This window comes from Excalfactoria chinensis, chromosome 1 (assembly GCF_039878825.1).
Source record: "Excalfactoria chinensis isolate bCotChi1 chromosome 1, bCotChi1.hap2, whole genome shotgun sequence".
In the NCBI taxonomy this organism is placed as follows: Eukaryota; Metazoa; Chordata; class Aves; order Galliformes; family Phasianidae; genus Excalfactoria; species Excalfactoria chinensis.
The window spans coordinates 79,635,645-79,651,943 of NC_092825.1; the positions used below are offsets into that span (position 1 = coordinate 79,635,645).

The 16,299-nt window shown below is 45.8% G+C and overlaps 1 protein-coding gene across 1 annotated transcript in view; it reads left to right on the forward strand.

Annotated features, from left to right (window-relative positions):
• The window catches only part of DPT (dermatopontin), a 143,263-nt gene that overhangs the window by 13,865 nt on the left and 113,099 nt on the right, over positions 1 to 16,299 (forward strand). The gene's annotated exons all lie outside the window — the stretch shown is intronic.

The window sequence follows — 16,299 nt, forward strand, 5'->3', positions numbered from 1 at the left end:
TTGACCCTTTGGTAATTCTACTTCATTTTGTGCTGCTACAACATTCAGTAAATGACTGAAAACTTTATGCCAGTCGCTACCTTATCACGTTTGCTTTATGACAGCCCAAGACAAAGGCCAATACATCATAAAATAAAAGTCCAACTCCACAGTTAGATTCCTGAGTAGACGACCTGAATTTCTAATGAGCAGAAATTTGCTCTCTCGTTGCTTTTAATAGAAACTCAGGGTTCCTGAAAAATCAAGTCTTTTATCAACTTGTCAGATGTGGACTTGGGAACATAGCTTTGGAACACAAATCAGAGGCACAGGCCTGCAGTGAATGCTGTGTCATAAGTGCAGCTATCGCAGGGCAGAGACTTCTTAGACTAGGAAGGGACCTCATAAGGATGTTTGTGCTTCTTCTTTCAAATGACTTGAGGGACAGCTCTGCATGCTGTCAGGCTGGCTGAACCCCAGCGGCTAAATCTACTGCTGGAGATTCTGTGACCTACCAACTGCTCATGGTAGCAAGGGCACACGTTACCTCCCGGCCTCCCTGTTGCAGCACAGCCCTGACTTCTGCCCATGGGGCTGCTGCATGGCCATATTCATGCACTGGTGCTTCGCTTCTGCAAAGCAAAGAGAGAAGAGGTGCATCGATGGCAGACCTGCTGGGGAATTTTAACTGGGAGTCATAGTGCTATGTCCCAAGTGAAAAACAGTCTCCTCTTGACACATTCGCACAGCCACAACAGTTGCTGGCCATGCAGATGTACATCAGCCACTGGCCTAAGATGTTCCTTGGCGACTGCAGAAAGGCTGACATGCACTTCTGTCGCACAATAGGACTACACAGGAGACACAGCACAAAGCAAAGGTACAAAAGGTGGCAGATTCAAAGCTAACAAGAGGAAATGCTTTATGAAACACGCAGTTAAATTCTGTTGCTTGCTGCCAATAGTGGTGTGGATGCCAAAAACACATTTTGAAAAGGGATTTGACAAAGTCACAGGTAGGGCTATTAAGGGCTATTAAACAGCAACATACTGGGAAGCTTTCAGGAACCCGCACCCTTGAGTACCAGAGGCTCATCATTTTCATGCACTTTGCTTCAAGCATCTGCTACCAACCAACAGAGAAAGGAAACTAGAATAAATAAACATTTAGAGTGATCCTGGAGGACCATTTTTCACATGAAACCTTTTATGTTGGTCTTAATATACCTCAGTACTGAGAGTTGTTAACCACAGTGCTTCAGCAACTGCTTCACAAGCATCTGAGCCAGCTCAACAACTCATTCAGCCTCTTAGTGAGAAAAGCTATAAATCAGTGGGGAGATAGTCATGCCTTTTTCTCCCTGGGCTAAGTTAGCCAGCTGTGGCCTGCAAGAAGGAAGAGCTTCTCAGACACTTAGTTCACCTGATTCACCCGATACAAACATATCCTCAGGGGCTTTCCCAGCCCAGATGCAAAAGATTGCAGCAGGCAATGATCCTGGTTCCAGGTCTCCCAAGAGCTCTGCCAGCACCCAAGCACCCAATCCATAGTACTTCTCAGCTCAGGAGACTGGCACACGATAGGGAGGAGATGCTAAAATAAGGGAAAAAAATACTAATTGCACTGTTGCCTGAAAGGATATTGCCAACTTCTATAGATCTGCACATCATTCCCCACAAAAGTTTACAGTGCACACCTCATTTTGGAAGTCTTCCTTCATTGGCGTGAGAGTCCTCTCCATGCTGCAAAGTGAAGGTGCCTGGGGATCTTGCTGCAGTATTGGTTATTACACGTAAGGGCAAACTCTGTTTTAGCAAGGAATTTGTCCCCTGAGTTGTAACATGGACTGGACTTGCATACACAGGTGAGGAAAAAGACGTGCAGCAACATGGTTAACAGAGAATTGCACTGTAACGTGACTCCTTGGCATAGAGATCTGCCTGCGTAAATGCCATTTCAGGCATGACAGATGGAGGGAAAGGCTTTAAGGCTGCAGTATTGTGCTACTGCTCCCCAAACAAAACAGATCCCAGACCACTGAGTTGCTGTAGTGCTTTGCCACTATGCCCTCTTGCTACGTGCTGCGGTGGGCTTGTCTGCGGGCAGGAAATCCCTGAAGTAATTCCCTGAGGAGTACCAATGGGAAACTCAAGTTTAATTACTCGTTCTGCCTCAAGATTTTCTCACCATTACTTAGGAAACCAAAAAGGTGACATCTTAGTGACCCTATGGGCCATCTGCGTGAGGAAACGCAGGCTTTGTCAGGCTTTACCTCAGAAGGCCAGCAGAAGGGATGGCTGACCTGGGGAGCCTCTGGCCTACTGATGAGGATGTTGACTAGAGGAGGGGACTCTCCACCTCCCATCTGGAAGCCTGTTTGCATCGCTGTCACAAGCACCTAACCTTGGCATAGCTGTACAGCCCAGCACCAACATGTCCCAGCCTCACTCCTTTGCTGGAAAGAAACAGTTTCTCAAGACTTCCCCAAACAATTGAACAACTGCGTTACAGAACAGCTTGTTCTACCTCAAGCCACGCAGTTATTTCATCTTGCGGTGGGCCTTGGGGGAGACACTTTTATCACCAGCTGCAGCAGGGCTGAACGGTTTCCTACTGTTGATGATTAAGGAAATAACAGCTGCCAGACAGAGATTTACCTGAAAACCTCTGCTGAAGCTCTTCCCCTTTGATTGCCCTTCAGTGTCGTGCCTTGCCAGGCCTTGTTAAGGCTCCTCCATTGTTCTTCATGCTGTCAGTCAGTCACGACTATGCAAAGGCGAATATGCAACTGAGATCCTTAATTAATGCCACCTAACATTCAGATGAATTCACTGGGGAAGGGACATGTGAAAGGAATCAAGCCAGAAACCTAGCAGAGTGGGGGGAGGGGGGTGGACCCCTTCCAAGGATTTTATCTGTAGAAAGATCTAATTAAGCTAGAATAATATGCAAGCTCGTTTAAAAAGAAAATGAACATCAAGACAAGCTGAAGCTAACAACCAGCTGTCTCCTCTTTGAGAGTTAAACGCATTAGCTCCAGAGGCAGAAAAGAAAGAGAAAAATAGGCTTAGGATTTGTGTATCTTAAAACAAGCGAAACCTACACCCACTGGTATAACACTCCAAATCTTCCACTTCATTTGCATCGTGGGGGCAGGTCTAATTCACTAGAAGGGAATGTGCCTCGATTGGCCATTGCTAAGCTAACATAGGCTTTGCTGCCTGCTGTTGACAAGCACAGTCATCCCTTCCAAGTGCCTGTGGCACTTTATCTCCATCCCAGTGCAGCCCAGCCCAGGTTTCCAGGCCTGCCTTTGCTGCCCAGGGATGTCTGAGAGCCCACACCGAAGGCAGGGTGACCAGCAGGTAGGTGGTCTTGGATTTGGGATTGAAGAAAGGTGATGCCATGTTGGTCAGAGACCCCACAGCGAATACAAATAGTGTAAACTCTCAGATTAAAAATATATAATTAAATACATACATAAAACGGGCTTTAGACAGTATTAACTTCAAGTGTGTCTGACAGTTAGCCATCTAGACGATCTTCCCATCGAGCTGGACATCATGTTCCTGTTGGGTGTGTCTGCGCTAGAGGGGATTTTTCAGCATATATATATTGCTAGAGCCATGACAAAAATATTTCAGTAATAGAGATGCCATTCATACCAGTGAAGGAGCTATTTTCTTAGCTACCTAAATAGAATAAGCTGTGCATTTTTATTTTTATTTCTTGCAAGCACTGATGAAATGATATTAGGGCCAGCACTGATAAGAGTTGGACGTGTATTCTCTCAACTAGTATATCTCAGACCAGACAGCAAAAATTTTCAAGGCAGAGTGATCTGCATGCACATTATCGGTATCACCATTACACTTTACCATATCACTAAGGGAAAAACAAACCTAGGGAAAAACATTCACTCCAGTAAGAGAAATCACACAGCTCTGACAGAGATCCAACAGCAGTTAACTCAATTTCTCCCATACTTTATTTAACTGCTCCATTCAGTGCTCTCTCTGCAGATGCCAATGCACTGAAGATGCCAATGGTTCCTTTATGGTCGGGAAGCTTCTACCTCTGTCTGAGCTTTACCAGAAAATAAATGTATCCCCCTGAACTAAAACCATCAAGAAATCACAATCAGATCTGCAGCAGAGAACCTGAACTGCCCTCAAAACACAAGGCAAAGTGCTTGGATTCCCTGGCAATGGCTTGTCAGGGATGCATACATTTATTCCTGAGGAGAGACAGGTTTGGTGGTCAAGATGAAGAAGCAGATTAAACAACTTTTTCTCTCCACTGCAGCTGTCTATTAAACAGAAACGTAAAGCATTACATTATTATAGTCAAACTTGCTCAACTGTTTGTCCTCTCCATTCCTCAGCTGAAAGGCTGAAGTTAAAAATGTTTTGGTATTCCAGGGTTCAAGACTGTTTCTGCATAAGTGTAGAGCAAATCCGAGGACCTATCTTTTACCAAGCCTACCCACTTTTGAAGGCAAAGCATATATTGGTACAATATGATTGAGAAGACCAAAATGATTTATTTCCCCTTGGACGCTCCATTTGAACCATTTCAGATCTGGCTCGGATTCAACAGCCTGAACAACCTTCTAGACCATTTCAACAGGAAAGCAGGGAGTAAGAATTCCCAAGTGCCCATGTTCAGACCTTCTCTAATCAGTGGTACGATCTATCGTAGTTTCCTCTTGTGGGGGGCAATGGGAATGCCCACACAGACGGAAATATAGAGATGTGGTGGAGGTCGTTGTTACACTGAGAAAAGGTGAGCGCAGACACTAAACCAAAGCACTTTTTGAATAGGAGGTGTAGCATTACAAGCGCTGGAATATTCTTAAGTAGGAAATTATTTAAAGGACAGGCAGGATAACAATGTATCACTGTATAGTTAACACGCACTTGCATAAAGCCTGTGTTATTTTTAAAAAGGGCAAATAGACTGTGAAGAAAATAAACAGCTACATATCGAGATCTGGACTCAGTGCTGACTCACACACACAACTGCCTCCCCTCCCCACGGTTTGTATTGGGGAGAAATTATTTGAAATTTCTTGAGGTTTTTCTTTTTTTTTACTGTGGTTTCTCAAGCATTTCTAATGGGTCGCATATTAGCTGCAGTGTAGGGTCTCCAGCCTTCTATTTAAGTAATATTTTGCTCTGGCGAGCAGTGCAAACGCGGCCTGAGAACAGACAGCAACCTCCTCCAGTCAAATTCACAAATGTAATTTGGCTTTTGTCTCCTGCTGCAGTCTGCTGCTGACAAAATGCATTATTATATATGGGGTTATTAAGGTAATCACAAAATACGACACGTTATTTGATGTTGCTACTAAAACAACAAAGAGCTCTGATTGGCAAACACCGTCTTTGTCAGCAAAACACGCCTTTCTCATCAGTTGCATACCAGGATACGTTCGTTATCCTGGGTTTTACCCATATACTCAGGAATGTTTGACATGACTATAAATAATTCAGCCCTGACACATAGTTTTGCAAGGGCTCAGTCTCAGTTATAATGCAAGATAAAGCAAAGCGCCTCCTTTGCAAGGAGGGAGTATGAGAACCACGCTCTGACCATTTTCTTTACCTGAGTGACTTTACAGTGAAGATGGCATTTCTGAGGCCACATCTTTGTGGGAAAACGCACCCAGCTGAGCAGTTGGAACAGGCAGAACCGGTGGAAAATCCCCAGTACAACACACAGCCCCTGATGGGAGAGCCAATGCTGAACTGTTAACACATTCCTGGCCTGAAGAGATTTCCTTTCCGCGAGTCCTGGCTCGCTGAGGGCAGGGTGATCTCAGATGACAGGCTTACAGGCCACCTCTCTCACTGGAACGCACTGCAGAGAATAGGGTTAAAAAAATAAAATCACTGGTAACAGAGTGGGAAGATCATCTGTTTCAGGGATGCAAGCAGTAGCTGAAAAAGTCCAAAGAAAAGAGATCCAGAGGTTCTTTGCACTCGTCCACAGCGTTAGGACCTCAAGGCAAAAAGAATTCAAAAATGAAAAGGGAATAACCCATTTTGGCTTTGCCGTTCCAGTGTGACAGAAGTGAAGACCAAGTCTCAGCTCAAGGCTTGGGATCTGATACTTCTGCTTTGCTCCAATGATGTTTCTTTGGCTTAAGAGTCCAGAGCAGGAATCTCCTGCTGAAGACTTGACTGGTAAAAGAAAGGGGCTAGCTGTCCTTGCCTAATGTTCTTTGCATTGCTGGATACCAGCCCTTGGAGGAGGAGGAGCAGGAAAAAAAAAGCTGCTGAAGCCAGGAGCACACACCTCCAGCTCCCTGAACATCTGGACACTGGCAAACAATACCAGCAAACTACCACAACACAACGTGCCCAGCCAACATCCTGGACTGCCTGTTGTACATTCAGCCAAATCCCTGTCAGCTAGACAGAAATGTCCCAATGGGGATGCGTGGCTACTGCTGGAGTCCATGGCCATTTGCAATTACTTTACCTATCCTTCTGAAGTTCAAGGAGAAAATGCAGACAAACAGGACTCTCCCCTTGGCTTTTTCCACTTCCCTCAGGGCAACAACTCGGGACTTCAAAAGAGAGTGCTGGGGAGAGTAGTTTTTCTACAAAGACACTGCTCCCTTGCAAACCAGCGGGCAGAACCTGATTGTGCCTGGTTGTGAACACGGGGCTAAAGGTGACGTAGAGCATCTCTGTCCTTTTGCTTAGCCTCATGGAGACCCCTAACTCCCCACTGCTGAACCAGTGAATGTTCTCTGCTGGCTTCCCACCACCCATATGGCAGACAGGGTCCCTTATCAGCAGGATCCTGCTCCCTGGCCTGTGTGGCCCTGGGCAAGGAGCACAAGGCAGTGCAGGATGCCAGTACCCAGTGGCTGTCATGCCCTGAGGAGCACCTGCTGCACTCTGTTACAAACCAAACCAGTTACACCAGCACTGCCGTCCTCCCAGCCCCCATCCCAAGTTCTCTGGGACGTGTGGAGGCCTCCAGGCAGGAGGGGATGGGGTGGGGATGGGGCAAATGGCTGGGGACAAGGTCAAGAGAGAGGAGAGGAGATGTGAAGCTTGACCAACCAGGCATTTTACTTCTGAGCAAGCTTTTTTGAGGACTGATACAGTAGGTGATTGGGAAGGAAATGGTCTTCAGAGAGAAGCAATGTTTTCACCAAAGGCGAGAAGGAGCAGGCACAAATAGGCCAGGCGAGATGAAAGGCTCAAGGCCTTCCCGTATGTCCCAGCCTTTCCTCCAGTCCTGCCTGTGATTTTGTATGCCCCAGACTGGCTCCTCAAGATAGAAGACTTCTGGCTTAGACACAAAAGAGGACTTTTCCCCAGATGCCATTATGCTTTGCTCATCCTTGCAACATGTGGGGCAACGCTGCTGTGGCAACGTGCCAGGCTCGGTGTGCAGCTCACCTAGTATCGGCCATTGTGCAAGTGCCTTCTGGTGTGCCCAGGAAAGCCTAGGCTGCTTGCAAAGCAGACCGTGCAAGCGTCGCAGATGAAATGTGACATAAGTTGTTGCAACACCTCTGGGGTTACAACCTAAATCTGTGGGCATGCTTTGTGAAAAATAGGCAGTGAAGAAGGGCGAGAAATCAAGCTGCATGTGAGTGTCTGGGTGGCTTCTGTGTGCTGTAACAGCCTCTTCGCCTCCTTGTGCTGCTCCTGTTGACCTTGACTCCCAGTGAGAAGGCCGCCAGAGTAAATCAAACACAGACTAGCAGTGCTTAGCTGTCAAATTCCAGTCAGTGGTTGCTGGCAGGCTGAGTGAAACAAGTTTTAGGCTTCAGTGGTTCACATCTTGGTTGCAAAGGACCCAAATTAGCTGCTCAGCTGTGGGGCTAAGATCTGAACATGCAACTGAGACTACTCTAACCTGAGAGAAAGGACAAAGATCTGGAAGGCTCTGGCCTTGCCATAACCTGATATGTAACCATGCTCGAGCCACCTTGCTTTTAGCTCCCTTGCCTTGCTTCACTGAAATGAGGGCACAGAGTACTGGTGGCTAATACTCAGGCCTGTTCAGAGTTTGATGACATTTCAAGTGGCAGTGGTCCTAGAGGGGTTCCCATGAAAGACCTTTCTGTCAGGATGGTACCTGTGCTCCCATGGACCTGCACTCTCATGGCAAAGGCATGACAGATGTGTTTGCTCCAGCTCTGCCTGTCCTCCACATCTGTGTGAGTGAAGCAAGGCTTGAGACTCCAGGCTGTGAACAAGTTTATCTCATCGATGCTAAATTTGCCCTAAAGCAGCAGCATGTGTTTTTTTTCTCACCTCCTCCCTCTTGTGAAGTTCCTGTCAGGTAACAGGCCATACCTAGAGATTCTTCAAGATGTTAAACACAGGAAATCTTAGGTTAGAGAAAGCTGCTGTTGTTAGGACAACACATATCACAAATGCTTCCATTGCTGTGCTCTCCCTGACTGGTCCCAACCACTCTCCTTCTGCTTCATGGCCTCTTTCCCACATGACAGGTTGAAAATGAGGTCAGATGCTCTGGAAATGGTTTGCAGTACTTTCCCTGTATATAATAAAAAGCTCCAAATGAAAGCATTGCTCAAGTCAGCGCTGTTTCAGCAAAGATGCCTAAACTGCAGTGTTGAGTTAAAGGCAGTGCTGATCAAACTGGGGCAGTTGACTGGCTTTGCACAGATAAACCAGGCCATCAAAGTCTATGAGATGGCCACTCACTGCTATAAGCTCCAAGCTTTCCACCTCACATACATCATAATGGCAGGTTCAGTTCATGATAATCCACAGCTTATATGTGCACAGTGTGTCCATTCCGTGCCAGCTTTCTAGCTGCAAATAGCAAGGTTACACATGCTGCTGTCTACCTGAGGAGAAGGCTATATGACCTATCTGATATGCAACCTGAGGGTATGGAAAAATCAAGGGAAAGGAAACCTAGTCATAATATCTGGGGCTTGGCAATGGTGCAAGGTTAACACACTGCACAGAAAAAAAAAGAAATCAGTGCAATTAAAACTGGTACCCAAAGAGTCCAGACTACATGACTATCTCATGGAAAACATGGCTGGCAGCATGGAATTTTCTAGCACCGTCATGAGCCCTTCCTGCTTCAGATATAAGATTGCCCCCTAGTGATCACCCCTACAGGGGCAATACCCTAGGTTGCAACCTTCCCCCCTAACACTCTGTTCCTCTCCCTTTATCAGCAAGACTCCATTTATTTTGCAATATCTGATCAGATTGCAACCAGAGGTCGTATAACTGTACAGACCATTAAACACCATTTCATTTGGGCAGATGCAAATGGCTCCATTATACTGAAATCCCATTACTCACACAGCTCACCTTAAGCACTGGGCTATCATCTGAGCGAGGCAGTAAAGGCAATAAAAACACAGCCTGCCCAAGACATGGTTCTTGCTGGGGAGATCTGGATGCAGGAAGTATTTCCAGATACTTCCAGATCTGTGCTGCTTAATGTACAATGGGAACATATTGCCAGCAGCTAGATTTACATGTCTGGAACTAGAATATTTCGACACATGTTGCTGCTTTGTGGTACTCTGTCCCTAACTACCAAACTCAGAGCATGGGCTTTTAAATAACTTCTCATCCAAATGCATGTGAAAAGAATATCCCTGCTGGAAACTTCTCACTGTAGAACAGCTATGTTTGTGCTGGAAAACCCAGCCATCACCACCCAATAGAACAGAAGAGTGATCTTGCAGGGATTCTTCTCAAACAAATGTACAAAAACAGCAGATATTCCAAGAGAGTAGGAGGTCATGTAGCACCCCTGACTCCTGTGTTACCTCTGTTAAGCTGGCCACTTTCCGGTATCCTTTTCTGCTGCTTGCTGTGCAGTTTCTAATTCATACAGTGTTTCTGTAACCAATATTTTGCTCAGTATTTCACAGATTTTTGAGGCCTGGTTTTCCTTTGCAGAGCTGAGGCTAAAATCTGTGCATTTCTGAGTTTTCTCATTTCAGTCCCAGCCCCTGCCTCTGATTCAGAGTGGTGTTTCTGATAGGAACCCGGAGAAGGAGGAAAAAAAGAACAGACTGCATCATACCCTCCTCACGTGGGTTGTGCTGCAGAGCTGAGACAGGAGAAGAGAAAGATCCTGTGTTGGCAAGGGAGAGGGTTCAGCTGAAACTAACGTGCATTTTGGTGATTCCTCTGCTCTAATGGAGTGCTAAAGCAGGGCTATGATCAGCCTCTCCTTTTCTCATACTGGAATCCCAAGTGGCTATTACTAGTTCTTAACTAACTATTGGAAGCATGAGCTGTCTGTCCTAACCTCCCAGGGCTGAAGACAAAGCTTTCCTAAGAGGCAATTAATGCTGTCGGGCAAGATGAGGGCAGGTTAGCATGGTAAAGGTCATGCACAGAGGGCACCCTGCCCTGACCAAGGGTGATGCTATGTTTGCTTCTCTCTAGAGAGCGGCATTAAGGAGAAGTCAAGCACAGGCCGTGTAGGGTAACTCTGTGAAACAGCAGTGGAAAGCTGAATAGCTTTACTGGCAAGGAAGGATAGAGAGCTTAAGAATTTTTACAATAAATGGCTGATCCTCTGACCTGATTCAAAACGAGGTCTGGTAAGAACGGATGATGATTCAGCCTTGGAGGACTGATTAGTACTCTGTGTGCCCGGATGTGCTGGCCTCAATCGGGTGCTTTGGAGATACCCATGTGATGGAGAGCTCCTCATATCTGGCACAAATTGAGAGATTTAGGAGGCCACTAGGCTGAAACTGAGTCAGCCACTTACTATTACAGTCAGTACCTGTCAGCCAGAAATACCTGATGATATCCATACCAAGCTGCTTTTGGCATCCCAGCCTACACAAGCTGGGACAAGAAGACACATACATAGAGGTATTGAGAAGCTCTCCTTAGAAAGGCTCTGTGTGCACGTGGATGTCCTCATAATGTGGCTGAATGCTCTTCCTATGTGCCTACAGCTTAGTTCCTTCACTCCTCAGGGTGCTGTAGTTTTTAATACAATATTTTCCTGCCTCGCTGGTTGCACAGTTTCAGATCTCACTGTCTTTCCTGCACAAGGCACAGCTATAGGTGTAGTGCTGTAGCTAGCAAAGTTCACTATTGCATGTGCAGTTTATTTTCCCAGGTAGTAAATGAGCCATACCAGGAAAAACAAAAACAAACAAACAAAAAGAACACCCCGTCCAAACCAAAACAACTCCTGTTGTTGCTTTTTCCTGAATCACTGCACTTAGATTAAAGTTTTTGCTGATTGCAGTTGCCTAGAGGGAGGAGAGGGGGAGAAAATGTATTTTCCGCATTCCTAATAGCTCTACAATTTCCTAGTAGGAGATAAGGCTGGGTCGTGTCATTGATTTCTGTAACTCTGGACATCCCAAGGTAGGTGGGAGGTGGACAGAGGTAGGCTGCCCATTCTGTGGAAGGGACAGAGCCTCACAGAAGAAAACTAGGGGCAAAACCTACACAGGTCTGAATCCATACCAGGAAATCACTCTTGTCTTTTCAGCAGAGCTATTATGGTGAAGGTGAGCTCTAGTATGAGGCATGAGCAGCTGTTTTGAACACCGAGTTCATTACCACCTCTTTGATTAGAATGCCAAAATTTCTGGAAGGAAATGGCCACCTTCTCTGGGACCTACTTGTCAGCACCTTGAGTCCACCAAGAGAGACATCCAGCAACTAGTCTCAGTGTCTGTGACAGTTCTAAAGGTAGAACGTCATTCTGAGAAAAGCTAAACCACCACCAGACTTCCCCCATATACCCTAGCATAATAAATCAGTGGGAAATTTCTCCTTGTGTCCAGATGACAGCCCTCTGTCTCAACAAGGAAGCAGGAAGAGGAAAATGAAATGCAGCACACTGGAAAACACTGAATGCAATATTTACCTGTCTAGCTACACCCTCTTTCTTTCGGTATTCTTTGCTTCTTCTCCTGCTAGCTAACTTTCTGCATCAGTTCATTCACAGGAACACTTGACTTTTGATTCTGGGGCCAGGACTGCAGTATATTCTAGTTCTGCCAAGGTTCACCTAGGAAACTTTTGCACCTTTCTCTGCATTCTTCTTGTGCTTTTATTTCAGCCTGCTGCACGCTCTGAATAACCCTGCTCAGCAACCCAGTGTAGCCATGGGCCAGGCACATGCTCTTGAAGGGATTTTCCCTCTTGCTCTAAAGGCACAGAACATGAGCATCTAGATGCCTCTGTGTTTATATAACTCAGAGAAATGTGTGGGGTTTAAAACTCATACTACCTCAATTTGTTATGGAAATAAAGCACTCGCTTGCTGGGATAAGGATGCTGTTTGCAGCTTACAACACTTGTTGAGTCAGAGGGAGGAGGAGGAGGAGAGGGTGGGTTAGTGAGTGCACTTCTATGTCCCAGTTCTTTTGATAATGGTGCTGGGCAGCTGTCTGCAGCCTTCCTGATGCACACAGAAACAACTGGGAGACTGCTTTGCCAGGCTGGCCGAAGGTTTCTGTACCCTGGATTCAGTGCAGCACACGCTTCACAGAGATATTTATGGTGCCAGGGAGCCAAAAGAGCTAGTGAGGGAAGGCACTTCTCCAAAGCTGCATTGAGCAAGCACAAGGCACCTGTCCTCTCATCCCTCTGCCAACGTGTTGCCGACCTAGAAGGAAGCTGTCTCCTGCAGAGGCAAGCATGGTGCTCACCACATTCCTTTGCTTCTCCTTCCCTTTCTTTACTGCCATCCACACTACAGGCTGTTTTGGAGCTACACAAGGTGCTGGCAGGAGCCCAGCCCAGGTGAGCAGGACCTGCGTGCCCTGGCCAGCCCGGCTCGCACCAGGAACCTGGCACTGGGACACTGAGGAGTATCCACCCCTCCCAGGAAGAGCTGATTTCTTTTAATACTGCTTCTGTTGTTTGGGAGATTAAGGACATGGCTGAGGCTTGTGGCATTTTTCCTCTGGGATGTAATTAGAGAGGAAGAAAAATGAATCTGAATGGTCATTAACTCTTCAGGATCCACACTACTGCTACCATGTGCTGTGGGAGGTGATAGGACAGGAAAATACGCAGTGACACCTCTTGGAGGTCCACTGGCAGCCTCCAGTGGCAACCTGAAGGCTGAACCAGAGGCAATGTGCCAGTGCCTGGTTGATAGATATTACAAATAATCTGCATATGTTTATAAAGGAAAGTTTTACAATATTTGATGCTTCCCTTAAAGATGCAGTCCACAATGTCAAAGGGGTTGCTCAGGTGCTTTGATTGAAGGAAAATAGAACTTGAGCTGTCATGGCTACATCAAAAAGCCAGGAAACATAACTGCCCCGTACACTAAAGACATCCATAGCAGAAAAACTGAAGTCTTTCTGTGTATTTCATAATGCTTTATTTCTAAATGTTGAGGGACCCTTCCTTGATGACTGAACACCTGAGATCGGTAGCAGTGCTCGCAGGTAACTTTCCTTTGCGCAGACTATGCTTTTTTTCGACATTGACAACCCCTTGGTTCTTCTCTTCAGAGAGAGAGAGAATAAGCACCTGGCACTCCCACAACTTCTACTCTGCCTACATCATGAGCAAGATTCTGACAACACACCAGATATCCAAAAGCAGACCCATAAGTAAAAACATACAAATCAGCTTTGAGGTCACCTACTAAACAGAATGACATCAATCATCTTTATGGCCCTCTCCTGGACTCCTTCTAGGAGATCCCTGTCTTTTTTAGCTGGGGAGCCCAGAACTGGACACAGTATTCTAAATGTGGCCTTTACCAGGGCAGTACAGAGAGGGAGGATGACCTACCTCAACCTGCTGGCTCAAGTAATACCTCATTGTACCATTGGCCACCAGGACCCTCAGGTCCTCTGCAGAGCTCCTCTCCAGCAAGTCAGCCCCTACCGATGCATGCGGTTATACCTCCCCCAGGCGCAAGACTCTACACTTGCTCTTGTTGAACCTCATCAGGTTCCTCCCTGCGCAACTCTCCAGTCTGCCCAGGTCTTGTTGAATGGCAGCACAGCTTTCTGGTGTGTCAGCCACTCCTCCCAGCTCTGTATCATCAGCACACTTGCTGAGGGAGGGTGGACTCCATCCTTTCATCCAGTTTGCAGATGAAGATGTTGAACAAAACCAGGCCCAGCACTGACCCCTGGGGAACACCACTAGTTACAGGCCTCCAACTCTGTGACACTGATGACAGCCCTCTGAGCTCTGCTGGTCAGACACTTCTCAGTCCACCTCTCTGAACCTAGCTAGAAAAAATATTGCTGAAATACTGTGCACTATACATGCCTTTTATGGCCACCAGTACCAAATAACTAGCCAACTCACTACTTACTAAACAACGTTATGAACAAACCGTAAACTCTGCACAATCTGCAGTAAATTAGATTTCTCATGCACCTGTACTCGGTCCCAACTCCAGCAAGGAGCTGCTAACATTGTAAGCCCTTCCATTAATACAGACAAACATTTAGAAAGAACCAGTCAGCTAGAGAAAAATCTCCTTTGTGTTCCCTTGCAAATTACACTGACATGTAGCATTTGATCTTGCTCTACTCACTGTTCTGGGTAGTTTGTCCCACAAGAACACAAAAGGAGCTTCTGATCCCAGGACAGTGGCAGGCTTTCCAGCAGAACAGGCTATGCTATGCTTTTAAGATTACAGACTATGAAACCCCAAGGCATAGTCTGAGGTGTTTTACAGGCTGTTAGTACTGCTAATTGCTTTTGTTCTCTGGTAGACTTCTGATTATCATTATTATTTATTTATTTATTTTTAAGGAGAGAGTAAATCACAATGATACATTTAGGAGTGCTTTACAGTAAGCTTTGATAGAGAACACATACTAATGTCCCAGCGATATTTACGGACATTCAGGCAAGAGCAGCCACATAAATGATTTCCCATTTTGCCATTTCTGAATAATGCGGTTATCTCCTGTCTGTTTTCAGATCCCTGCATACACTGGTTTTTAGATAGGTGGGTATCATCACACAGCATTTTACTTAGAGTGAGCTTTGTCTGTTTGGTAGAGTATCAAGCTGAACCAGCACAGGCTGACAGGTCTGTCTCTTTGAGCAGATTTCTTGCTGGGTGCCTTTCCCTGGACTAAGGGAAACCAAGTCATGGAGTCAGGGAGTCATTAAGTCATTATGGTTGGAAACAATCACTAAGATCATGTAGTCCAACCATCATCCCATCCCCATCATGCCCACCAAAACATCTCTCTCAGAGCCACATCTACACGACATGAAAGAGACACAGGTTTTTTCCAGTCTTAAAGTTATTAAATTCAAGGTTCATTAATGACTGATGTTTATAGTGTCCTGTACCTAAATCTTCCAGTCTCTACTTTGAGCTCTTCTAAAACGTGGCCTCATTCCTGAGAACAGGTTACTTGAAATCTGAATGTTACTTAATCAATCTGAATACACGCAGGAAACTAAATTAGCTTCTATTATCTTAAAACACCTTAATTTAGACAACAGTATCCTCAGCTAATAATATAGGACAAAACTGGAAAGGATGAGGTTAAACTTTTAATTGGTTGTTTACTGTTTCAATCCCAGGCAGCATTTACGTATGGACTAAACACGGGGGTGGTTTAGGAATAATACAGGGTGTACTGACTGTAAATAGGCTGCAAGTTACGAGCCTGTGAGCAAGTCATGATCTGATGTAATAAATCTCAAGTCAGAAGCTCCTGCGGTCCGTGACATCACGGGTACTTGAAGCTCTATTTATAAGCTCTGCTGTGCACTGTCAAGAGCATTGCCAATTCAGAAATGCCTTCTAATTAAAATGTTTAGGATTCTTTTCTTATGGTCCTTCTTAGATGTGGCAACCTATTTCCAGCAAATTTAAAGCGACACAAAGGCAGAACTGCTTGGGGCCACAGTTTGCATGAGGCCAGGTACTTGCATTCCAGGGAACCTGGAGGAGCAGAGCACACAGGGTTTGGGCCATCCAGCTATCACTTTGCTCTTTCAAAAGCAGTTTTTCCTCCCATTTCACTGAAGTGATCTGAAACACTGACAAAGAAATATCTGAAGAGCGCAGTGAGGAAAACAAAGACAGGGTGAGTGAAGATAAGATGACCTACCCATACCGCTGCTTGTTGTGGCCTTCAAGGGTCCAATCCTTCTTCTGTTAAAGCACAGAGTAAAATGAGTTTGCTAGCATCTCCTTTGGCCATGGCACCTCAGGCTGCAAATGTACCTCTGGGGGCTGGGAGAGGTGGTGGGGAACTTCTGCTGGACAATCGCCCCGTGATTTAATTCAATCAAAGGAAGGCAGAGGCTGTTGATTTAAAAACAGTGTCCTTGGCTAATGAGTGCAATTATGTTTAAA